Genomic DNA, 25,883 nt, shown 5'->3' on the forward strand with positions numbered 1-25,883 from the left:
TTCTTGCTATAGCTGCTATTTATATTCTTTTCTCTTGTTCATTATGCACGTGGCTCCCCATGCTCCTCATTAATGCTAAGCTAAGATAGGTGAGAGGACTTAATTACTAAGACCTGCCTCTTGAGAAACCTATATGCAGGTCAGGAAGCAACAGTTAGAATTGGACATGGAACAACAGACTGGTTGCTAATAGGAAAAAGAGTACGTCAAGGCTGTATATTGTCACCCTACTTATTTAAATTCTATGCAGAGTACATCATGAGGAACGCTGGGCTGGAAGAAGCACAAGCTGGAATCAAGATTGCCGGGAGAAATATCAATAACCTCAGATATGCAGATGACACCACCCTTATGGCAGAAAGTGAAGAGGAACTAAAGAGCCTCTTGAAGAAAGTGAAAGTGGAGAGTGAAAATGTTGACTTAAAGCTCAACATTCTGAAAACGAAGATCATGGCATCTGGTCCCAACACTTCATGGCAAATAGATGGGGAAACAGTAGAAACAGTGTCAGACTTTATTTTTGGGGGCTCTAAAACCACTGAAGATGGTGACTGCAGCCATGAAATTAAAAGACGCTTACTCCTTGGAAGGAAACTTATGACCAATCTAGATAGCATATTAAAAAGCAAAGACATTACTTTGCCCACCAAGGTCCATCTAGTCAAGATTATGGACTGCAAGGAGATCCAACCAGTCCATTCTAAAGGAGATCAGTCCTGGGTGTTCATTGGAAGGACCGACGCTAAGGCTGAAGCTCCAGTACTTTAGCCACCTCATGCGAAGAGTTGACTAATTCGAAAAGACTCTGATGCTGGGAGAGATTGGGGGCAGGAGGAGATGGAGACAACAGAGAATGAGATGGCTGTATGGCATTACCGACTCGATGGACATGAATTTGAGTGAACTCTGGGAGTTGGTGATGGACAGGGAGGCCTGGCGTGCTGTGATTCATGGGGTTGCAAAGAGTCAGACACGACTGAACTACTGAACTGAACAGTAACAAGACAAGACATTAGGATGCTAACTTCTAAGAATTCCGATTAAAGAGTAGTCTGGCGTGCTGTGATTCATGGGGTCACGAAGAGTCGGACACGAATGAGCGACTGAACTGAACTGAACTGAACAATGATTTAGGTTTTACTCTGAAATCAAGTGGATAAGAAATATCTAGAAGGTAAACTTGAGTTTTATTGTATCTGCAAAAAAGTGAAATGAAGTATGTTCATGGAGAGAAGGAATCTCTATCTCTCTTTCCTGCTTAAGTCAATGTAGAATGATTCAGTTTATAGCAGTTCACCCAATGCAGTTGAATCTTGAACAAAAGGTGTTCTCAGGAAAATATTTTATAAAGGTGAAGTGGTGGAGTTGTATAAAGTTTTTTTGTTATGGTCCTAGAAAAATAAACACTAGTGAGATACTGTTCAGTTAGGCAAAAGACTGTTTAAAGATTCTGTGAGTATTCTTCAGAGACCCTTTTATAAAATATCAGGATTTCTAAATTTAGAAGCATTTTCATTCAGCAGTCTCAACAAAATCCCTGGGTCAAGAAGGGATTATACTTAAGAGATCAGTGGGTATAGCTTTAATGTAATGGAGTGAATGCCAAACAGATACATTGAATAAAATTCTAAGGAAATTACATTAGCAAAAACACTGACACATGGAACCTAAAGAGACAGAAGAATGGACAACGTAACTATATGATATGACTTTTGAAATCTCAAAATCCTACATGTAGAAATCAGGCTGAGAAGGTGTATACATGTTCTAACTTTTATGAAGAAGAGAATGACTCAGAGGAATCATCTGGAAGCTAGCGTGTAGAGTCAAAAATCATGAAATATAATTAGCTGGCCTAGACACCTAATCAAAGAACTTCCACCATTTGCCCAGCTCCGATTCAGAACTGTTAGAAACTAGTGATCCCTACATGCCTCCTGTTTTCTTTCTTTTTGAAGAAGAGTGTTTGTAACAGATATCGTCTGTCTTTTGCAAGTTTATGTGTCATTTGTGGGGACAGGAGAGGTACTAACTTTCTTTACTTATTGCCCTGAAGATCTAGAAGATTGTACTTTAGAGTTATATTTAAGATATGATAACTTAAGGGAGCCTGATCAGACGTGGACTTGATTTAGATAATGAGACTCTAGATATTGTGCCCATGTTGCAGTGGTATGCGACATGAAACTTCTGGGCACCTTGAGAATGGGTGACTATATTTTGTCTATGGGAAGAATGAAGTATTAGGGCCAGATGGAAGAGAATAGTAGCCAGCCATTAAAAGTGCCTCCAATAAGAAACAAACAAACAAAATGCAAACAACCAACCAGAAAATGAGCAGTTTTAAATAGACATTTCTCCAAAGAAGACATACAGATGACCAATATGGATATGAAAAGATGCTCAACACTGCTATTTACTAGAGAAATGCAAATCGAACCTATAATAAGGTGCTGACTCACAACAGTCAGAATGGCCATCATCAAGTAGTCCACAAATAACAAATGTTAAAGAGGGTTTGGAAAAAAGGGAAACTTCCTACACTGATGGTGAGAATATAAATTGGTGCAGCCACTATGGAGAACAACATGAATGATCCTTAAAAAAACTAAAAAATAGAGTTGCCATGGGATCCAGCAAACCTAATCCTGGGTATATATCCAGAGAAAATTCAAATTCAAAAAATATGTATACCTCTATGAAGAGATACCCCCGACCAAGTAAGAGAAACCCAAGTAAGACGGTAGGTATTGCGAGAGAGCATCAGAGGGCAGACACACTATAATCACAGAAAACTAGTCAATCTGATCAGACAGACCACAGCCTTGTCTAACTCAATGAAACTAAGCCATGCCATGTGGGGCCACCCAAGATGGGCAGGTCATGGTGGAGAGGTTTGACAGAATGCGGTCCACTGGAGAAGGGAATGGAAAACCACTTCAGTATTCTTGCCTTGAGAACCCCATGAACAGTATGAAAAGGCAAAATGATAGGAAACTGAATGAGGAACTCCCCAGGTCGGTAGGTGCCCAGTATGCTACTGGAGATCAGTGGAGAAATAAATCTAGAAACAATGAAGGGATGGAGCCAAAGCAAAAACAATACCCAGTTGTGGATGTGACTGGTGATAGAAGCAATGTCCAACGCTGTAAAGAGCAATATTGCATAGGAACCTGGAATGTTAGGTCCATGAATCAAGGCAAATTGGAAGTGGTCAAACAGGAGATGGCAAGCATGAATGTTGACATTCTAGGAATCAGTGAACTAAAATGGACTGGAATAGGTGAATTTAACTCAGATGACCATTATATCTATGACTGTGGGCAGGAATCCCTTAGAAGAAATGGAGTAGCCATCATGGTAAACTAAAGAGTCCGAAATGCAGTACTTGGATGCAATCTCATAAACGACAGAATGATCTCTGTTCACTTCCAAGGCAAACCATTCAATATTACAGTAATCCAAGCCTATGCCCCAACCAGGAACACTGAAGAAGCCGACGTTGAATGGTTCTACGAAGACTTATGAGACCTTTTAGAACTAACACCCAAAAAAGATGTCCTTTTCATTATAGGGGACTGGAATACAAAAGTAGGAAGTCAAGAAACACATGGAATAACAGGAAAATTTGGTCTTGGAGCACGGAATGAAGCAGGGCAAAGACTAATAGAGTATTGTCAAGAGAACGCACTGGTCATAGCGAACACTCTCTTCAAACAACACGGAGAAGACTCTACACAAGGACATCACCAGATGGTCGATACCAAAATCAGATTGATTATATTTTTTGCAGCCAAAGATGGAGAAGCTCTATGCAGTCAGCCAAAACAAGACAAGGAGATGACTGTGGCTCAGATCATGAGCTCCTTATTGCCAAATTCAGACGTAAATTGAAGAAAGTAGGGAAAACCACTAGACCATTCAGATATGACCTAAATCAAATCCCTTATGACTATACAGCGGAAGTGAGAAATAGATTTAAGGGACTATATCTGATAGAATGCCTGATGAACTATGGACGGACGTTCGTGACATTGTACAGGAGACAGGGACCAAGACCATCCCCATGGAAAACAAATGCAAAAAAGCAAAAGGACTGTATAGGGAGGCTTTACAAATAGCTGTGAAAAGAAGAGAAGTGAAAAGCAAAGAAGGAAAGGAAAGATATAAGCATCTGAATTCAGAATTCCAAAGAATAGCAAGGAGAAATTAGATAGCCTTCCTCAGTGACCAGTGCAAAGAAGTAGAGGAAAACAACAGAATAGGAAATACTAGAGTTCTCTTCAAGAAAATTAGAGATACCAAGGGAATATTTCATGCAAAGATGGCCTCGATAAAGGACAGAAATGGTATGGACCTAACAGAAGCAGAAGATATTAAGAAGAGGTGGCAAGAATACACAGAAGAAATGTACAAAAAGGATCTTCATGACAAAGATAATCACGATGGTGTGATCACTCACCTAGATCCAGGCATCTTGGAATATAAAGTCAAGTGGGCCTTAGAAAGCATCATTACGAACAAAGCTGGTGGAGGTGATGGAATTCCAGTTGAGCTATTTCAAATCCTGAAAGATGATGCTGTGAAAGTGCTGCACTCAATATGCCAGCAAATTTGGAAAACTCAGCAGTGGACACAGGACTGGAAAAGGTCAGTATTCATTCCAATCCCAAAGAAAGGCAATGCCAAAGAATGCTCAAACTACCACACAATTGCACTCATCTCACACGCCAGTAAAGTCATGCTCAAAGTACTCCAAGCCAGGCTTAAACAATACATGAACCATGAACTTCCAGATGTTCAAGCTGGCTTTAGAAAAGGCACAGGAACCAGAGATCAAATTGCCAAATCCACTGGATCATGGAGAAAGCAAGAGAGTTCCAGGAAAACATCTATTTCTGCTTCATTGACTATGCCAAAGCCTTTGACTGTGTGGATCACAATAAACTGTGGAAAATTCTGAAAGAGATGGGAATCCCAGACCACCTGACCTGCCTCTTGAGAAACCTATATGCAGGTCAGGAAGCAACAGTTAGAACTGGACAGGGAACAACAGACGGTTCCAAATAGGAAAAGTAGTATGTCAAGGCTGTTTATTGTCACCCTGCTTATTTAACTTATATGCAGAGTACATCATGAAGAACTCTGGGCTGGAAGAAACACAAGCTGGAATCAAGATTCCTGGGAGAAATCTCCATAACCTCAGATATGCAGATGACACCACCCTTATGGCAGAAAGTGAAGAGGAACTAAAAAGCTTCTTGATGAAAGTGAAAGAGGAGAGTGAAAATGTTGGCTTAAAGTTCAATATTCAGAAAACGTAGATCATGGCATCTGGTCCCATTACTTCATGGCAAATAGATGGAGACACAGTGGAAACAGGGTCAGACTTTATTTTTTTGGGCTCCAAAATCACTGTGGATGCTGATTGCAGTCATGAAATTAAAAGATGGTTACTCCTTGGAAGGAAAGTTATGACCAATGTAGATAGTATATTAAAAAGCTGAGACATTACTTTGCCAACCAAGGTCCGTCTAGTCAAGGCTATGGTTTTTCCCATGGTCATGCATGGATGTGAGAGTTGAACTGTGAAGAAAGCTGATCGCTGAAGAATTGATGCTTTGTAACTGTGGTGTTGGAGAATACTCTTGAGAGTCCCTTGGACTGCATGGAGTTCCAATCAGTCCATTCTAAAGAAGATCAGTCTTGAGTGTTCATTGGAAGGACTGATGCTAAAGCTGAAACTCCAATACTTTGGCCACCTCATGCAACGAGTTGATCAGTGGAAAAGACTCTGATGCTGGGAAAGGTTGGGGGCGGGAGAAGAAGGGGACGACAGAGAATGAGATGGCTGGATGGCATCACCGACTCAATGGACATGAGTTTGAGTGAACTCTGGGAGTTGGTGATGGACAGCGAGGCCTGGCGTGCTGTGATTAATGGGGTCGCAAAGAGTTGGACATGACTGAGCGACTGAACTGAACTGAATTGAACTGAACTGATGTTCCTTACAGCACTATTTGCAATGGCCAAGATATGAAAGCCATTAATTACCCTTAGACAGAAGAATGAATAAAGAACATCAGGTTGTTGTTGTTGCTCCGTCGCTAAGTCATGTGTGACTCTTTATGACCTGATGAACAGCAGCACACCAGGCTTTCCCATCCTCCAGTGTCTCCCAGAGTTTGCTCAAACCCACAGCCATTGAGTCAGTGATGCTGTCCAACAATCTCATCATTTGTTGCCCCCATCTCCTCCCACCCTAAGTCTTTCGCAGCATCAGGGTCTTTTCCCATGAGTTGGTTCTTCACATCAGGATGTCCAAAGTATTAGAGCTTCAGCTTTAGCATCAGTCTTTCCAGTGAATATTCAGGGTTGATTTCTTTTAGAATTGACCGGTTTGATTTCCTTGCAGTGTGAGAGACTCTCAAGAGTTTTCTCCAGCACCACAGTTTGAAGTCATCAATTCTTCGGCACTCAGCCTTCTTCATGGTCCTGCTCTTGAGCGAGTCAATGCCTAGGCAAGTTGATAAGAAGTCCAGGGTTCCCAAGGAGGAGAGAGGTGTCTGGAATTCTCAAGGAGGAGGGAAGTACGACTTTTTATTTTTCCTGTATTCCTTAGTCTTAGTCACATGAAATATTTTTTTCTTTAAACCAAGAGCTGGTGATTACACAGGAAAACAACACAGCTTAAACTCTGTATTTAGGATTATATAACAACAATGTATCCCTGCTTGAGGATAGTTTCTCCTTCTTTACAACCTTCTGACTAATCCTGTAATTTTAAAAAGTATATTATGGGACTGGGAAACTCCAATACTTTGGCCACCTCATGTGAAGCATTGACTCACTGGAAAAGACTCTGATGCTGGGAGGGATTGGGGGCAAGAGGAGACGGGGACAACAGAGAATGAGATGGCTGTATGGCATTACCGACTCGATGGACATGAGTTTGAGTGAACTCCGGGAGTTGGTGATGGACATGGAGGCCTGGCATGCTGTGATTCATGGGGTTGCAAAGAGTCGGACACGACTGAGTGACTGAACTGAACTGATGGTAAAATCTTTCTATTGTTACTTCTAATTCTGTTATCTTAAAATGTAAATTGTGGAAATAAGTCTAGTAGGATCTTTGCAACCTTTAGGCATTCTTTGGATTTATTGTAATAACCAATTTAAAAAGTATATGGCTCCCTTGCTGAGACTAGTGAGTGGGGCACTCTCCGTCCCCCTTCTGATGTCTATGTCAGAAGCTTCCTCTGTTCCTTTTCATAGTTTTATAAAACTTTGCTACACAAAAGCTCTTGAGTGATCAAGCCTGGTCCGTGGTCCCAAAGCTAAATCTTCTCCTTTGGAGATCACGAATCTGACACTGTTCACCATAAGATATCACTCTCTCATCCATATATGACTACTGGAAAAGCCATAGCTTTGGCTATACAGATCTTTGTGGGAAAGTGATGTACCTGCTTTTAAATATGCTGTCTAGGTTGATCCATAGCTTTTCTTCCAAAGAGCTAGAATCTTTTCATTTTGTTGCTGCAGTCACTGTCTGCAATGGATTTTGGATCCCAAGAAAATAAAATCTGCAACTATTTCCACTTTTTCCCCATCTGTTTCCAATGAATGATTCCATAATCTTAGTTCTTTGAATACAGAGTTTTAAGCCAGTGTTTTCACTCTCCTCTTTCACACCCATCAAGTGGCTCTTTAGTTTCTCTGAGCTTCCTGCCCTTAGGTTAGAGTGATTTCCATTGTGTCCATATGTAAGACTGTTTATATTTCACCCAGCAATCTTGATCCCAGCTTGTGAATCATCCAGCCTGGGATTTGACATGATGTACTTTGCATAAAGTTAAATAAGCAGGGTGACAACATAGAGCCTTGACATCTTTCCTATTTTGAACCAGTCTGTGGTTACAAGTCCCATTCTAACTGTTGCTTGTTGACCTGAATACAGATTTCTCAGGAGGCAGGTATGGTGGTCTGGTATTCCCACCTCTTTTCCTCTGTTGTGATCCACACCGTCAAAGGCTTTAGTGTAGTTAATAAAGCAGAAACAGATTTTTTTTTTTCTGGAATTCCCTTGTGTTTTCTATCATCCAACAGATGTTGGTAATTTGATCTCTGGTTCCGGTACCTTTTCTAAATCCAGCTTGCACATCTGGAACTTCTCAGTTCACGTCCTATTGAAGGCTATCTTGATGGATTTTGAGCATTCACAAGTGCCGGGAGCCAGCGAGGGAAATCCTACCCATGGCAAAGGTCAATTGGGGAAGAGGCCTGACGGGCAAAGGCTAATCAGGGCTCGAGGAACCCCCTGGACTTACCTGAGCATCTACCCCAAAGAAAACTGGAGTCTGACTGCTTTACTATCTTACGCCTCTTACCAAGTCCTAAATACTTACAGGGGCTTCCCCCCAACCACCTTTCTCTGAAAACATTAATTCAGAGCTGTAGTTTAAAAGTTCTCCTCGGCTTAATAGGAGTGTTCCAATCCAAGCCCCTCTGATAGCTTTCTAACTTGCATGACAAGTTTGTCCGGGCTCTTACAACTACGAGTGTGACTGTTTATAGCCTCCCAGCCAAATACAGGAATCTGTTGAAGAAGTTAAAATCATTAGAGTAGTACTAAAAAAGATTTCATTGTTGAATCAATGCTTGCTGCAAAGTTTCCTCTATCTATTGTATCCTTGGAAATATATTAATCACATATAGAGAATATAAGTAGTAGCCTTTGATTTAACCACATCATATCTTAAGTTAATAAGTTCCTTTCTTGCAGCTCACTACACCGGTGCCTTATAGGAATGTAACTTTGTTATGCACCTAACTTTAGGAAAGTCACCTTAAAAGAAAAGTCTTTTACTTGCTAACTAACCTATTGTCAGGAGAAGAGGGCCATAAAACTGTTAGCAGGACCCCTGGCCAGAAGATAATGTAAACCACTTAAAAACTTTTATCACGAGACACACGAAAATAAGCCCTGATCCTGATAAGGGTCAAGACTGCTGACCCCACGCGATTTTGGCGTGACTCTATACCTCCCTTTCTCTGTTTCTTATGTGCATAACTTAGGGTATAAAAACAACACTGGAAAATAAAGTTTTGGGCCTTGGTCACTGAAGCTTGGTCTCCGCGTGTTGTTCTTTCTCTTTTTCCATCCTTTTCTCTATTCTCCTTTTTCTGGTTGAGATCCTTGGAGCGCTGGGCCCTGTGAGTTTACTTATCTGCCTGGGCTTCTAAGACCCACTCGAGGGGGTGCCCTGGTGGGGTGCCTCCAGTGATTCGAGAGGGCGCCTGCGGCCTACGTAAACAGAGCAAACCCCATGCTGGGGTTTTATTGGTTTCCAGCGTAAACCAAAGAATCATCAGCCCCTGTCTTTCTCTCTCTCTCTCTCTCTGACGCTGACGCCGTTCATCCCGAGAATACCCTGGGCTATATCGAGGCTGGACCCCAATACACAAGGTAGCATGTGAAAGAAGCACAACTGTATAATAGTTTGAATATTCTTTGACATCGCCCTTCTTTGGGATTGGAATGAAAATGGACCTTTTCCAGTCCTGTGGCCACAGCTGAGTTTTCCAAATTTGCAGGCATACTGAGTGCAGCACTTAAACAGCATCATCTTTTAGGATTTGAAATAACTCAGCTGGAATTCCATCACCTCCACTATCTTTGTCCATAGTAATGCTTCCTAAGACCCACTTAACTTCCCATTCCAAGATGCCTGGCTCTAGTTGAGTGACCACAGCGTTGTAATTATCTGTCAATAAGACTTTTTTGTATAGTTCTTGCCACCTCCTCTCAATTTCTTCTGCTTCTACTAGGTCCCTGCTGTTTCTGTCCTTTATTATGACTATTTTTGCATGAAAAGTTTCCTTGGTATTCCAGTTTTCTTGAAGGGATCTCTAGTCTTTCCCTTTCTAATCTTTTCCTATATAAACAATGTAATTCTGCTGCTGCTGCTGCTAAGTCACTTCAGTTGTGTCCGATTCTGTGTGACCCCACAGACGGAAGCCCACCAGGCTCCCCCGTCCTTGGGATTCTCCAGGCAAGAACACTGGAGTGGGTTGCCATTTCCTTCTCCAATGTGTGAAAGTGAAAAGTGAAAGTGAGGTCACTCAGTCGTGTCCGACCCTTAGCGACCCCACAGACTGCAGCCTACCTACTTAGTCATAAAAAGGAATTAAATGATGCCCTTTGCAGCAACATGAATGGACCGAGACATTAGCATACTAAGTGAAGTAAGTCAGAAAAAGGAAAACAAATACCATATGATATTGCTTGTATATGGAATCTAAAATACGTAGCTAATGATGCTCTTCATGAACAGAAACAGACTCACAAACAAAGAAAACAAACTTATGGTTCCCCAAAGGAAAAGGGGGTGGGGAGGAATAAATTAGCAATTGGGAATTAACAGATACAAACTTTTACACATAAAATAGATAAACAACAAGGTCCTACTGTATAGCACAGGCAATTAAACTCAATATGCTGTAATAAAGCATATGAAAAATAATATGAAAAAGAATTTATACATATATATGTACCTATACAGTTTTTCCCGTGGTCATGTATGGATGTGAGTTGGACTGTGAAGAAAGCTGATCGCTGAAGAATCGATGCTTTTGAACTGTGGTGCTGGAGAAGACTCTTGAGAGTCCCTTGGATTGCAAGGAGATCCAACCAGTCCATTCTAAAGAAGATCAGTCCTGGCTGTTCATTGGAAGGACTGATGCTAAAGCTGAAACTGCAATACTTTGGCCACCTCATGCGACGAGTTGACTCACTGGAAAAGACTCTGATGCTGGGAAAGGTTGGGGGTGGGAGGAGAAGGGGACGACCGAGAATGAGATGGCTGGATGGCATCACCGACTCTGTGGACATGAGTTTGAGTGTACACCGGGAGTTGGTGATGGACAAGGAGGCCTGGCGTGCTGTGATTCATGGGATCGCGGAGAGTCGGACACGACTGAGTGACTGAACTGAACTGAACTGAACTGATACTTAGGTACATATATTTAGATACCTATACTTAGGTATATATATATATATATATATATATATATATATACATATATATAACTGAATTGCTTTGCTGTATCCTAGAATTCAACACAACATTGTAAATCAACTATACTTCAATTAAAAAAAAAAAATACAAACAGTGCCTTCAATTTATCCCTGGCTTCCTTTGTTCACGCCCTGTCTGATGGTCTGTGTGTCATTTTGTAGATAAGTCTTAGACAGCCCTAAACCAGAACCCCCATGGAAGCACTCGTGATTCCTGATGTTTAAAGTCTATGTGAAATAATAAGTAGTTATTGTTTAAGCTTCTCTATTTCAGAGAAATTTATAAAACAGTAGGACAGACAACTCTCCATTGTGTCCAATTCCACTCTGGTTCCCAAACAAAGTTTGGCTTAACTCTGATGCCTGCCTCTTTCTGTCGTCACAGTTATAGAAAAGAGTTTAATGAGAACAATGAAATTCTAGCAATACAAAATTCCACGAAATATGAAATACGGCAATATAGAACCTCTTGAAAGAAAAAAATTTCATTTCTTAAAGGAAAATAAAGTCTCAGTAAGAAATTAAAAATCCCTCTAATAAAAACTTTCTCCTAAAGTAAAGTAAAATCAAACAAAGAATGAAACCCCACCTCCGTGGTTTCAGATATATTGAAGTTACAAAAAATAAATTTACAAACTCTTCTCCTCCACTTCTAATTTTGCCTGGGAACTGATAAATCACCTTCATACCCACACAAGCTCATATAAATCAACTCAAATCTTTCATATGCCCTACTTTTTCCATATTTTTGGTCTGTTGATAGGATAAAGAGGAATATCACAGACGAGCCTGATAGGCATATCATTTAGAGAGAACAGACAAATCCCAGAACCACTACCATGGCATTTTAACATCAAAACAACAATGCCCTTAATCAATATAATTTCATAAGGTAGAGCCACACCCCCTAGAATGTTATAAGCATTATAACCTAGATGCACATTGCTTTTTCACGACTTTCACTCACTTAAGCCTTTCCCTCCTCCAGGAGATCTTCCCAACCCAGGGATCGAACCCAGGTCTCCCACATTGCGGGTGGATTCTTTACCATCTGAGCCACCAGCGAAGTTCAAGAATAGTGGAGTGGGTAGACTATCCCTTCTCTAGAAGATCTTCCTGGCCTGGTTTCTAATTCACAGATAACTTTCTGAATAGTCATATAGGGAACAAGACTCATTCCTTATATCTTATAGCTCTAACACAACAGGAAGCCTCAGAGTCATAAGCCAAAACAAAATACAATGGTGTAGGAGGATCACTCACTTTTTTACCTGTTTTGGTACCAAAGGAAATACTTCATTTATACTCATATGACCACTTCTAGATCCCATGAAAGGCTGGGGGGATTATTTTCTACTCCATAGGTGAACAACTTTTTCTCAGTGACATTGCCTGACTGGGACAGATCAGCACTAATGCAGTGAATATTGGCTTGATATGCTTCTCGCAATATAGCAATTGGTGGCATTTATTGAACACTTATGTTGTATGAGATGTTATCATAGATATTAAATAAATTCATCTTCAGGACAGCCTTACAGTTTAGTGTTATTTTCCCCTATATTATGTATATGAATAAACTAAATCATGAGAAATTAACGTAAGCAAATCACCCTTCTAATAGCTGGGAGTAGAATCTTGTAGACCATCCTGGTTCTAAAGAAAAAGTCTCTCTTGATATCTATTAAATATAATGTAAACTTGGTGTCCATTCTGAGTACCATAGTCTTTGTAGATGTTTAAGGCTGAATTAATACTGTGCTGCCTAAGGACAACTTCTCACATTTTCAAATTATAGGCTCTACATTTGAAATGAAACTTTCCCAGCAGTGTTTGTGGTATGTATCAACCATAATACATTCTTTCCACTATTCATTTTTGTTTTCTATATCCCTTGCAGAATTACAGGTTTTGATGTTGTGATTGCACACATGTGATGTGAATGTCGCTCAGTCATGTCAGACTCTGCAGTCCCTGGGCTATAGCCCGCCAGTCTCCTCTGTGGAATTTTCCAGGCAAGAATATTTGAGTGGGTAGCCATTCCCTTCTCCAGGGGATCTTCCCAACCCAGGGATTGAAACTGGTCTCCCACATTGCAGGCAGGTTCTTTACCATTTGAATCACCAGGGAAGACTTTAATAAGGTATATTCAGAATGTATATTACATGCATACTACACGCTGAAACATATTAATATTTCCATAGGGAAACATGGATATTTACTTTAATTTGGCTACTAAAGCAATCTACTTTTGATTAAGTCTCTCATTCTTGTCCAACTTTTTGCAACCCCATGGACTATAGCCCACCAGACTCCTCTGTCCATGCAATTATCAAGGCAAGAATAATGGAGTGGGTAAGCTGTTCCCTTCTCCAGAGGGGATCTTCCTGCCCTAGGGATTGAACACTGGTCTTTTGCACTGAAGGCAGATTTTTAATGATATATTTCAGGAACATTAAAATGTATTTTGAACAAAATTAAAGCTTCTTAAAATTTGGGGGACACAGCAAAAACTGCCTAGAGGAAAATGTATGCCACTAAATGCTTACAGTTAAGAAGAATAAAGGTCCATAATCAGTAAACTAAGCTTCCCAACTCAGCAACTGGTGACGAAGCATAATTTAAACTAAAAGCAGGAAGAAAAAAAAAGAAGAAAAAAGCTAAAACAAAAATCAATGGAACTGAAGACAGGGCAACAAAGAGAAAACCGTTGAAACCAAAGACTGGTTTTCAAAGCTCCAAAAGATCAAAATTCACTTTTTATATGCCATAAAGTTATTGTTTCTCAAAATTAATCTATAAAGTCAAAGTAATCCTAGCATTATTTTAAAAAAACAAAACTGAAAAAAGTGTTCCTATTTATACAAAAAGGTCATGAATCATCACTATCTCTCTGAAAAACCAGGTGAGAGCACGCTGCTGGTCACAATGACACGGTAACAATAAGGCTTTAGAGCAAGGATGGAACCAGGGACTACAGGAACATAATGAAAATTTCAGAAGCAAACTATGCATCTAGAAATATTTCCTTAGAATGTAAATGTGTGTGCATAGTGATTTCTCTCTGATTTTTGCCTCCTGATTGTGAATCCATGAGAAATTTTAAATGTCATGAGCATTTATCTTGTTCCTTTGCTTGGCCTAATACTGAGATTTCTTTTTGTCCTCCATCACAGTTTTTCTTTTATACTTTCTCTAATCATTTGCCTTGTGGATTTATATTTTGAGAAGGGGCAGGCCAAAGAATATTGGATTTGCATTGTTCTAGCATGCTCACATTGGAGAAGGAAATGGCAACCCACTCCCGTGTTCTTGCCTGGAGAATCCCAGGGACGGCGGAGCCTGGTTGGCTGCTGTCTATGGGGTCGCACAGAGTCGGACACGACTGAAGTGACTTAGCAGCAGCAGCAGCAGCATGCTCAGTCAATCAGTGTGTGATTCCAGCATGACCCCGTGGTCTGAGGCCCAAATGGCTCCTCAGTCCATGGAATTTTCTAGACAAGCATACTGGAGTTGGTTGTCATCTCCTACTCCAGGGGATCTTTCTGACCCAGGAAGATCTTCCTGATCCTGGGTCAGGAAGATCCCCTGCAGTGGCAGGCAGATTGTTTACCACTGAGCCACCTGGGAAACCCTTCCTTAGGACAGAGTTGCCTTAAAGGACAATGGGGAAAGAACAGCATTTTCAAAAAGTCTGAGTCATTGTATTCATATTGTGAAAAAAGCCCTTTCCTTCAAATGAAATCAGTTGATTTGAATGTACAAATTAGATGTTAAGGAAACACATTATCTAAAGTTAATATACATGTGTGTGTTAGTTGCTTTGTCATAGCTGACTCTTTGTGACCCCATGGACTGTAGTCCACCAGTTTCCTCTGTCTATGGGATTCTTCAGGCAAGAATACTGGAGTGGATAGGCAGTCCGTTCTCCAGGGGATCTTCCTGATCCAGGGATCGAACCTAGTTCAACCGCATCGCAGGCAGATTCTTTACCATCTGAACCACCAAGGAAGCCCATAGGAGAATATATTTCTGCCTTTGGGCTTTGGGATACGTCAAGCTTTCTTACATATGCACAAAAATCCTATTATTATTGAAATGAGATAAATTGACTGCATTATATTTAAAAAACTTTGCTGCATCAAATCTCTACTAAGAAAATATAATAGGAAAGCACACAGTGAGGAAATATATTAGTAACACATTTGATCACCCCAGGGTCAAGTCTGAAAACTGAAACTACAGTTATTTTTGAAAAGGCAATTTAATGTAGAGAATTTGGTTTAAAAAAAAAAAAAGTTTTGGAGGCCAAAGCAAATAGGACGAGAGGATATGGAGGTATGACAGTTGATACTCAGGGAAGTGTTGACCACCTTCCCTGTAGCTTGGGCCATAATGGATGAGGAAAGGGCTTAGAGGCCCTAGAAACATAAAAGGACCTTCAGGGCTCAGAACTCTGTGAAGGAGTGGCTTTGTCACTTTCTGAAATGAAAGAAGGTGTCCTGCAAAGTCGTGGCCCTGTAGAGGGAGGTGCCACGAGGCTCACCAACAACAGAAAAATGAGACAGTCTCTGTCCTTTCAAAGAATTTATCATCTACTCAGAAAGACAGATACGATGCATGAAAATGTCTTTAAAGATCTCCTTTATAAATACTGTAGCCTGTACTTATGAGTTGGTGAGAACTTCTTTGGATGTACCCAGTTGGATGAGTTGTCTGCAACTGGAAATAAATATGTCTGGAGTCCAGGGAAAGAACTTCACTGGGGTCCCTCCCTATGGACTTCTGTTAGTGGCACCTATGGGAGTGCATTTCCATACTTAGAAGATAGGAGAGAATGAAAGTAGCCCTCATCAGTGAGTGTAAGTAAGATAAGCCAAACAAGAGTAACCATAAAGACAAAAGGAGACTCAGAAGGAAATCCAGGAAGGGTGTGGGCCAGTAACATAGGGTAGTGATTGAGATGAGGCTAAAAAAGACCAGGGAGCTGACAATTTGGGAATTAAATGTTTTGTACAAACAAGACTGGTAGAAAGAAACTGAGACTATAAAGGTCAGATGTCAAATACAGTTACAGTTGCACTCATCTCACACGCTAGTAAAGTCATGCTCAAAATTCTCCAAGCCAGGCTTCAGCAATATGTGAACTGTGAACTTCCAGATGTTCAAGCAGGTTTTAGAAAAGGCAGAGGCACCAGAGATCAAATTGCCAACATCCGCTGGATCATGGAGAAAGCAAGAGAGTTTCAGAAAAACATCTATTTCTGCTTCATTGACTATGCCAAAGCCTTTGACTGTGTGGATCACTATAAACTGTGGAATATTCTTAAAGAGATGGGAATCACAGACCACCTGACCTGCCTCTTGAGAAACCTGTATGCAGGTCAGGAAGCAAGAGTTAGACCTGGACATGGAACAACAAACTGATTCCAAATAGGAAAAGGAGTAAATCAAGGTTGTATATTGTCACTCTGCTTATTTAACTTATGTGCAGAGTACATCATGAGGAACTCTGGGCTAGAAGAAGCACAAGCTGGAATCAAGATTGTGGTGAGAAATATCAATAACCTCAGAAATGCAGATGACACCACCCTTATGGCAGAAAGTGAAGAGGAACTCAAAAGCCTCCTGATGAAAGTGAAAGAGGAGAGTGAAAAGGTGGGCTTGAAGCTCAACATTCAGAAAACAAAGATCATGGTATCTGGTCCCATCACTTCATGGGAAATAGATGGAAAAACAGTAGAAACAGCGTCAGACTTTATTTTGGGGGGCTCCAAAATTACTGTGGATGCTGATTGCAGCCATGAAATTAAAAGACACTTGCTCCTTGGAAGGAAAGTTATGACCAACCTAGACAGCATATTAAAAAGCAGAGACATTACTTTGCCAACTAAGGTCCGTCTAGTCAAGGCTATGGTTTTTCCCGTGGTCATGTATGGATGTGAGAGTTAGACTGTGAAGAAAGCTGAGCGCCGAAGAATTGATGCTTTTGAACTGTGGTGCTGGAGAAGACTCTTGAGAGTCCCTTGGACTGCAAGGAGATCCAACCAGTCCATCCTAAAGGAGATCAATCCTGGGTGTTCATTGGAAGGACTGATGCTAAAGCTGAAACTCCAATACTTTGGCCACCTCATGCAAAGAGTTGACTCACTGGAAAAGATTCTGATCCTGGGAGGGATTGGGGGCGAGAGGAGAAGGGGACAACAGAGAATGAAATGGCTGGATGGCATCACCGACTCGATGGACATGAGTTTGAGTGAACTCTGGGAGTTGGTGATGGACAGGGAGGCCTGGCGTGCTGTGATTCATGGGGTCGCAAAGAGTCAGACACGACTGAGCAACTGAACTGAACTAAATTGTAACTAATCCCATAAAGACATAGTTTTGAGTTGAAATCATTTCCACCTCTTTACATTTGCACTCATGTCCAGAAACATCTGCGGACTATTTATTTTTTTTAAACACATCCACGTGGTTGTTCAAAATGGGATTATCAAAAGTTTATGTCTCAGTGTAAGAGCTAATTTGTTCTATATTTATAGTTGTTTATTATCCCAGGCTTTCCCTTGCCCTTCCCAAATGTAATCAACTTAATGTAGCTGAGGACTTATCTTCTTGACTCACATGTTCAAAACCTTGACATCATACTTGAAAGAAAGTGAAAGTGAAGTTGTTCAGTCATGTCCAACTCTTTGCAACCCCATGGACTGTAGCCTACCAGGCTCCTCCGTCCATGGGATTCTCCAGGCAAGAGTACTGGAGTGGGTTGCCGTTTCTTTCTCCAGGAGATCTTCCCAATCCAGGGATTTAACCCGGGTCTCCCGCAGTGCGGGCAAACGCTTTACCATCTGAGCCACCAGGAAAGCTCTGACATCATGCTTATAGTGGCATAAAAATCCTCTGCTACTCTTTTCTAAGTCCCTATTGTAACAAGTCAAAGCATTTATATAGTTTAGAGAATTTATTTCCTTCTCCAGGGGATCTTCCCGGCCCAGAGGTCGAACTCAAGTCTCCTGCATTGCAGGCAGACACTTTACCCTCTGAGTCACCAGGGAAGCTGAGAGAATGTATTACCAAGTAAATAATAACTGATTTCTTCAAAATGCAATGTATAGAATAAATAGAAATGGATATTAAGAATTGTAAAACTGGTTAAAAGCCTACCTATATGTGAATTAAAGATCATCTTTTAGGTCAATTTTGAAAAAAACTGGTAGAGCTGAACTACGGGTGAGCCCACCACATTCCTCTGTCCATGGAATTGTCCAGGCCAGAATACTGGAGTGGGTAGCCATTCCCTTCTCCAGGGGATCTTCCCAACCCAGAGATCCAACTTAGATATCCTGAAGAATGGCAGGCAGATTATTAACCAACTGAGCCACTAGGGAAGCCTTAAGTCGATCAGTTGTGCCCAACTCTTTGCAACCCCATGGCCTGTAGCCCACCAGGCTCCTCTGTCCATGGAATTGTCCAGGCAAGAATACTGGAGTGCATAGCCAATTCTTTCTTCAGGTGTAAATATATATGAACATTTTATCCTTTTTATTTCCCTCATAAATTGTCATTTACTCATATAAACCACAGAGATATTGATCTGCTGGCTTTTATCCTATAAAAAAAAAAAACCCTCAGATTTCTGAAACTGATCTTAAAAATATACTGAAAACCAATTCAAACCTGAAAAACTTTCATCAAGCACATGTATTTTGGAAATGTTCGGTTGTCTAAAAGATATGTTTAGCATCCTTATATTATGTACTAAGTAAGTCACAATAACCTTTTCCTTTGTTTTGTTTTTTTAAATACTCTTCAGATGGAATTCTGTATCATTGTAGTAGTCATTTTTTGGCTACGGCATTGAAATGGACGAAAGGGAAGCAAATGGCTAAAGGCCACCTCTTAAACTAGCAAATAAAATAGTCTGTCGGCTGCCTAAATGATTTCCAAGTATTTTGGCACATCTCTACATAAAATATGGTTGCGGTTTCAAGAGTTCTCTGCGGATAGAATCATTTGTCAAACAGTAAAAAAACTTTTTTTATCAGTGTTTATTAGAAAAGTTATGAAGCTGAACCACCAAAGTCACTTGACTAATCTGTTGGTTAAAAAATATCTAGGGAGAGTGAATGACTTCATCTCTCGTTACAATTGTAAGCATATGTGTGTGCTGGAGAATGCATTTTAAGCACCATTAATGCCGATAAAGGATGGCATTGCAGCCATTATTCATGAGTGGTCGTTTCATTGATGCAGTCCCTCTGAACAACCCTCCCCAGCTCTGACTGTTCATGTGTCTCACAGAAATAGCTCAGCATGTCCATCCATCATTTGAGTGATGGGTGGTAAAGTCTCCACTTATTTTTCTCCTGCAGAACTAGTCTATTTCCATGGGCTGTGTGTTTTAAGCTCATTAATGGAAAAGATGTTGTATGGTTCACTCCAGTTCTTTCCATGGGCTACTGCTCACATCACAGGAAGTCATAAAAGGCAGGAGGCAGAATATGGAAAGGGAATGGGACCCCTGGTGGATGGAGGTGATTGCAGTGACAGCCAACAATTTTGCATTATCCTTAATATCCCCAGGAATACGCAGAGGGAGGAAGACTAGGATGAATAAACTTTTGGAAACAGAATTCTATCTCTTCCTCTCTCTCGATTTAGAGTACTGTGCAGCTATGTTGAGTTTTCTGTGGCACAGAAATCATTGCAGGTGGGACATTATTTTCAGCACTCCAGACTAGATCACTGCAATATGCTCTGTTCGGAGTTCCCTTGGAAGACCTCCCAGAAGCCTCAGATAATGCCGAGTGCAGCTGTTGGAGATCGTTAGCATAAATAGATTTGGCTTAGCTGGAAGCCTAGGGCTTGAAACTAAGATATAAATCTGAGCTCAACTGTTAGCTGAAAAGCTCGGAAATTAAAAATAAATAAAATAATGAAAAATTAAAATGTTTAGATTGTACACTTTGCAGACGGAAACCTGAGGGGCCATAAACTTGATCTTCTTCCTGAAATGAAAAGTAGAATTCTTAGGTAAAGTTGGAAATGGTATGTAATGTTTTCAGTGAGATGGAGCACGTTTCAAAATCCTGAGCTTTCCTGTCATGTTGGTGTGTGTGTATGTATTACTAGATTTGAGTAAAATATATACAAAAATTTGAAAATCATGGTAATTCAAAATCATTCTTATTGGAAAAGGATAAGTGATATTCTAATTTAAATCACATTAAAACTGATAATGCTTATCTACTTAAAAATGAATCACCAAACAACTTTGTATACTTTAAAATTTTACAGTTTTTAAGCAGTTATATGAAATGAATTGGTTTTAAAGTGAAAGCATTTTAAAAATTATTTCAAGTTGAATATAAAATCCTTAAAATCTTTAGTGAAATTGAGTCATTTGCATTTAATTAATAAAAACAAGTATTTAAATATTATTACTCAGTGCTGCATGTATCTTATTCAAGTGACTAACAATAGGAATTTGAGTGCCAACAAAACAAAGTATAACAATGTAGCTGCTCCTGTTTCTGAAATGGCAGAGATAAGAAATGAAAATGAACTTTGCATTATGAAATTTCTAAGCCTGATTTTGAGATGTCTATAATTATATAAAATACAGAACATGAAGGCCCTCAGGGTAGCTGTAACATCTGTACTCAAGGTCTCCTCTTTCCAGCTTAATGTTTTTGTGAATTGCAATTTTAGCAATCTATTTCCCCAGATCATGGCTATTTTGTGAGCAAGAATTATTAGTTTTTATCAATATATAATGGATCATGTGTGCATGCATGCTAAGTTGCTTTAGTCATGTCTGACTCTTTTTGACCCTACGGACTGTGGCCCATCAGCCTCCTCTGTCCATGGGATTCTGTAGGCAAGAATACTGTAGTAGATTGCCATGGCCTCCTCCAGGGCATCTTCCTGACCCAGGATCAAAGCCCACTGCATCTCTCATGTCTCCTGTGTTAGCAGCAGGTTCTTTACCACTAGTACAACCTGGAAAGTCCATATATTGGATCTCACTCATATATAAAGGTAAAGAAGCAAGCCTCAAAATTGAGATTTTATACTTACAAATCTAAGTAGTAGAAAACTAAAAAATGTCTTCAGAAATCTGAATGGAATTTATTTATAAGATGGACAAAATTGTGAATAATATTCCAATCAAACCTATGTGAGTTATAAATTGAAGGACAGTCTAGAAGTGAAAGGAACTAGCTATTAACTAAAATATTTATGTTGTAATAAATCCTGTGATATTATTTCTGACTCAGAACTGTCACCACCAATATAAAAACAAACCAAAGTGGACCAATACATTCATCATTAAGGATTGTGAAAAATGATATATTTTGCTTGCATTGAAAGCCTTTGGGAAATTTTAATGATTTTTTATTTCAGAAGTTTTTAAGACCTTCACATGGTCCTTATCTAAAAGCTCACTGCTATTAGCCAGTATATATTAAGAGTGAAGAGGTACTTCAAGAAGTTATTCAGTTCAGTTCAGTTCAGTTCAGTCGCTCAGTCGTGTCCGACTCTCCGCGACCCCATGAATCACAGCACGCCAGGCCTCCCTGTCCATCATCAACTCCCGGAGTACACTCAAACTCATGTCCACAGAGTCGGTGATGGCATCCAGCCATCTCATTCTCCGTCGTCCCCTTCTCCTCCCGCCCCCAACCTTTCCCAGCATCAGAGTCTTTTCCAGTGAGTCAACTCGTCGCATGAGGTGGCCAAAGTATTGCAGTTTCAGCTTTAGCATCAGTCCCTCCAATGAACACCCAGGATTGATCTCCTTTAGAATGGACTGGTTGGATCTCCTTGCAATATAAGGGACTCTCAAGAGTCTTCTCCAACACCACAGTTCAAAAGCATCGATTCTTCGGCGATCAGCTTTCTTCACAGTCCAACTCTCACATCCATACATGACCACGGGAAAAACCATTGCCTTGACTAGATGGACCTTGGTTGGCAAAGTAATGTCTCTGCTTTTTAATATACTATCAAGGTTGGTCATAACTTTCCTTCCAAGGAGCAAGCGTCTTTTAATTTCATGGCTGCATTCAGCATCTGCAGTGATTTTGGAGCCCAAAAAAATAAAGTCTGACACTGTTTCCACTGTTTTTCCATCTATTTCCCAGGAAGTGATGGGACCAGATGCCATGATCTTTGTTTTCTGAATGTTGAGCTTCAAGCCAACCTTTTCACTCTCCTCTTTCACTTTCATCAAGAGGCTTTTTAGTTCCTCTTCACTTTCTGCCATAAGGGTAGTGTCATCTGCATATCTGAGGTTATTGATATTTCTCCCGGCAATCTTGATTCCAGCTTGTGCTTCTTCCAGCCCAGCGTTCCTCATGATGTACTCTGCATATAAGTTAAATAAGCAAGGTGACAATATACAACCTTGACGTACACCTTTTCCTACTTGGAACCAGTCTGTTGTTCCATGTCCAGTTCTAACTGTTGCTTCCTGACCTGCATACAGGTTTCTCAAGAGGCAGGTCAAGTGGTCTGGGATTCCCATCTCTTTCAGAATGGTCCACAGTTTATTGTGATCCACACAGTCAAAGGCTTTGGCATAGTTATTAATTAATCACTAATGTCGTCATTTCAATAATTTTTGAAAGAAGTTTCTATTCTGCTAAATTATAAATCTTTTTATTTCTAGTTCCTCAAACATCAAATAATATCCAAACCAAACTTCCCTGGTGGCTTAGATGGTGAAGCGTTTGCCTACAATGCCGGATACCCGGGTTCGATCCCTAGGTCGGGAAGATCGCCCAGGAGAAGGAAATGGCAACCCACTCCAGTGTTCTTGCCTGGAAAATCTCATGGATGAAGGGGCCTGGCAGACTTACAGTTCGTGGGGGCGCAAAGAGTCGGACACAACTGAGCGACTTTACTTTCACTTTTTTCACTTTCAAGAAGTAGTTTTTCATATTAAGAGTTAAATATATTAATTTTGTTATGACCAACACATCTCAATTAAATTTTCCTTAAAATTTCATTAATATATTCAAGGTTTTTATTTTTTTTAAGGTTGTGGTTAATATACCTCAATTATGCCTCATTTGATTATGTACTGAATTATTCATATTTAATATTGTATATATGGATCTTTTTACATTTTTAATGTTTGGTTCAGTTCAGTCACTCAGTTGAGTCCGACTCTTTGTGACCGCATGGACTGCAGCACGCCAGGCTTCACTGTCCATCACCAACTCCCAGAGCCTGCTCAAACTCATGTCCTTCAAGTTGGTGATGCCATCCAATGAATTCATCTTCTATCGTCCCTTTCTCCTGCCCTCAGTCTTTCCCAGCATCAGGGTCTTTTCAAATGAGGTCTTTTCTTCATATCAGGTGGCTAAAGTATTGGAGTTTCAGCTTCAGCATCAGTCCTTCCAGTGAACACCCAGGACTGATCTCCTTTAGGATGGACTGGTTGGATCTCCTTTCAGTCCAAGGGACTCTTAAGAGTCTTCTCCAACACCACAGTTCAAAAGCATCAGTTATTTGGTGCTCAGCTTTCTTTATGTTTATCAATTATTTGGCACTCAGCTATCTTTACGACGCTAATGTTAAAGACCAATTAATCTTACGTTAAACCCAATGAAAGGATTTTGTTTTTCAAGTATTATTTCTTTTCTCAAAATAATATATTTTGGGTCAAAGAAAAGTCTGCCTTATGATCATTTAAGAAAGAAAACACACAATGTCATAATAAATTCATTCTGAAAAAATAATTAAAAAATAACTTATTTGGAATAAATTTTCAGAAGTACTACAGAAGACACAATTTGCTGTTTTTATTGTCATTATTTAGTCACTAAGTTGTTTCAGACTCGTTGAGATCCCATGGACTGCAGCACACCAGGCTCCCCTGCCCTTCATTATCTCCTAGAGTTTGCTCCCATGCCCCTCTCTGTCTCCCAGACTTTGCTCCAATTATGTATATTATTTTGAGGTTGATGAATGGAGACAAACATGAAAAACTGAGGACCATGTGTTTTTCTACAAATCTTTAGATTATGGAGGCTAGTTTGATCATGAATATTAAAAAATAGTTAACAAGGAAGAGGTATTTTGTACTAGATGTGAAACAACTTGTTCCATACAGGATCCTTTTGGAATATACCAACAAAATAATTAATAACTGAATATAAATTCAATTTCTTACTGGGTAAAACACTTTTGTTTTTGGTTTACATGTGGAAATGTTTCATCCCTCTTTAATAAGACCATTTTAAATAAAACAAGAATTTTTATTTATAAAGCCATGCAAATTAGGCTTAGCATGGAAACTATTCCCTGGGAAGCAAGGTTCTTAAATAAAATCAGAATTATGACTCCTCAGATTTTGTGTGGGACATCTTAGATCATGTCTGCTCACCAGTGTAAGTAACTAAGAGAAAATATAGTGAATATCTGTTGACTTACAAAATCTGAAGATTTAAATATGTTTTCCAACATGTGTTTAATGAATAAGTCAAGATGAGTTCCTTAGGAGCATAGTCTTTTTTTTTTGAAATCAGATTCCAATTTGTAAAAACTAGTATGTATTCTTTTCCCAAGACAGTGGGCTCTGTGCAACAAATCTGCTTTTTTTACTGATTTAATTTCACTAATTTAACAAGCTGTAGGACTGTCAAATCCCGGGGAAGCTTATTTGGTTAGCTTCAACATTTGATGAAGAGAGCAAACCTCATTTAACATGCCACTATGTAGTTATGCAGTAGAAGATGTAGAATTGATACAAACTCAAATATGACAGAACAAAATATATATTAGCTTCACTTTTTGTACCAGTTAGAGATAAATTTATGCATTTATTTGGCCATGTATTCCTAATGTACCAAATTGAACATAGTAGATATACCTAATAAATTGGATATATTACATATGCAAGCATACACACATAATTATATTATAATAGCAATTGTGAAAAATAAATATTTATGCTTGGTTCTTGATAGGAAGAATCAGATACCCTTCTAAAGATTTACATAAGCTGGGCCCCCTTCAAATTAGACAAGACTTAGCTATTTTTGTTGGATTAGTCAGGAGAGCCTTGTACACTCGGTACATGTCTGCATGGGAGTCTTCCACTCAAACCAGTCATTTCCTGATTGAATTATTTGTGTCTTGAGTCTCTCTTTGTCATAAGACTTGGAGCAAGTTTTTTTTTTTACTTTTCTAGTTTCTTTTTCATAATATATAAAATAAACACCTTGGAACCTACCTGACATATTGGAGATTACAATAAATAATTGCTTTGGAGATGAGAGAGGGACATTTTAGAAAGTACGGTCTTCTTATTTCTGTGAAGAGGCTCTGTTCTTAAAAATCTCTGGCCACTTTCCCTTCTCTCACTTCTTCCAAGGAGGAATAAATTCCCACTTGGTGAACTTTATTAGAGTGGCTTAGCATTTTCTTTCTTCCCATTATTCAGGAGCCATTTGCTTATAAATAATACTTATTCAGGCTTGCTCCTCTCCACCTGAGCCTATGGATTTCTAAAGCTGCCTGTAACAAAATGCCTAAGTCCATATATTTAAGGAGTTCAAAATGAGGAAGAACATATAAATCAACTTCATCTACAATTTCTTTTATTTTTGGTTCTCTCGGTCTGATAAATATAATACTGTCAGATGGGTACTTATCAAATATTTGAGATTTTAAATTATATAAAGTACAACTCCAAAAATATTTACAATGCTCACATGAGTGAATTCCATATTAAAATGTGTTGATGATAACGCAACTTCTATATTGAAGTATAGGTATATGAATCATTGAT

Source organism: Moschus berezovskii, chromosome 18, assembly GCF_049115385.1.
Source record: "Moschus berezovskii isolate FMDL1 chromosome 18, NW_MosBer_1.0, whole genome shotgun sequence".
NCBI lineage: Eukaryota > Metazoa > Chordata > Mammalia > Artiodactyla > Moschidae > Moschus > Moschus berezovskii.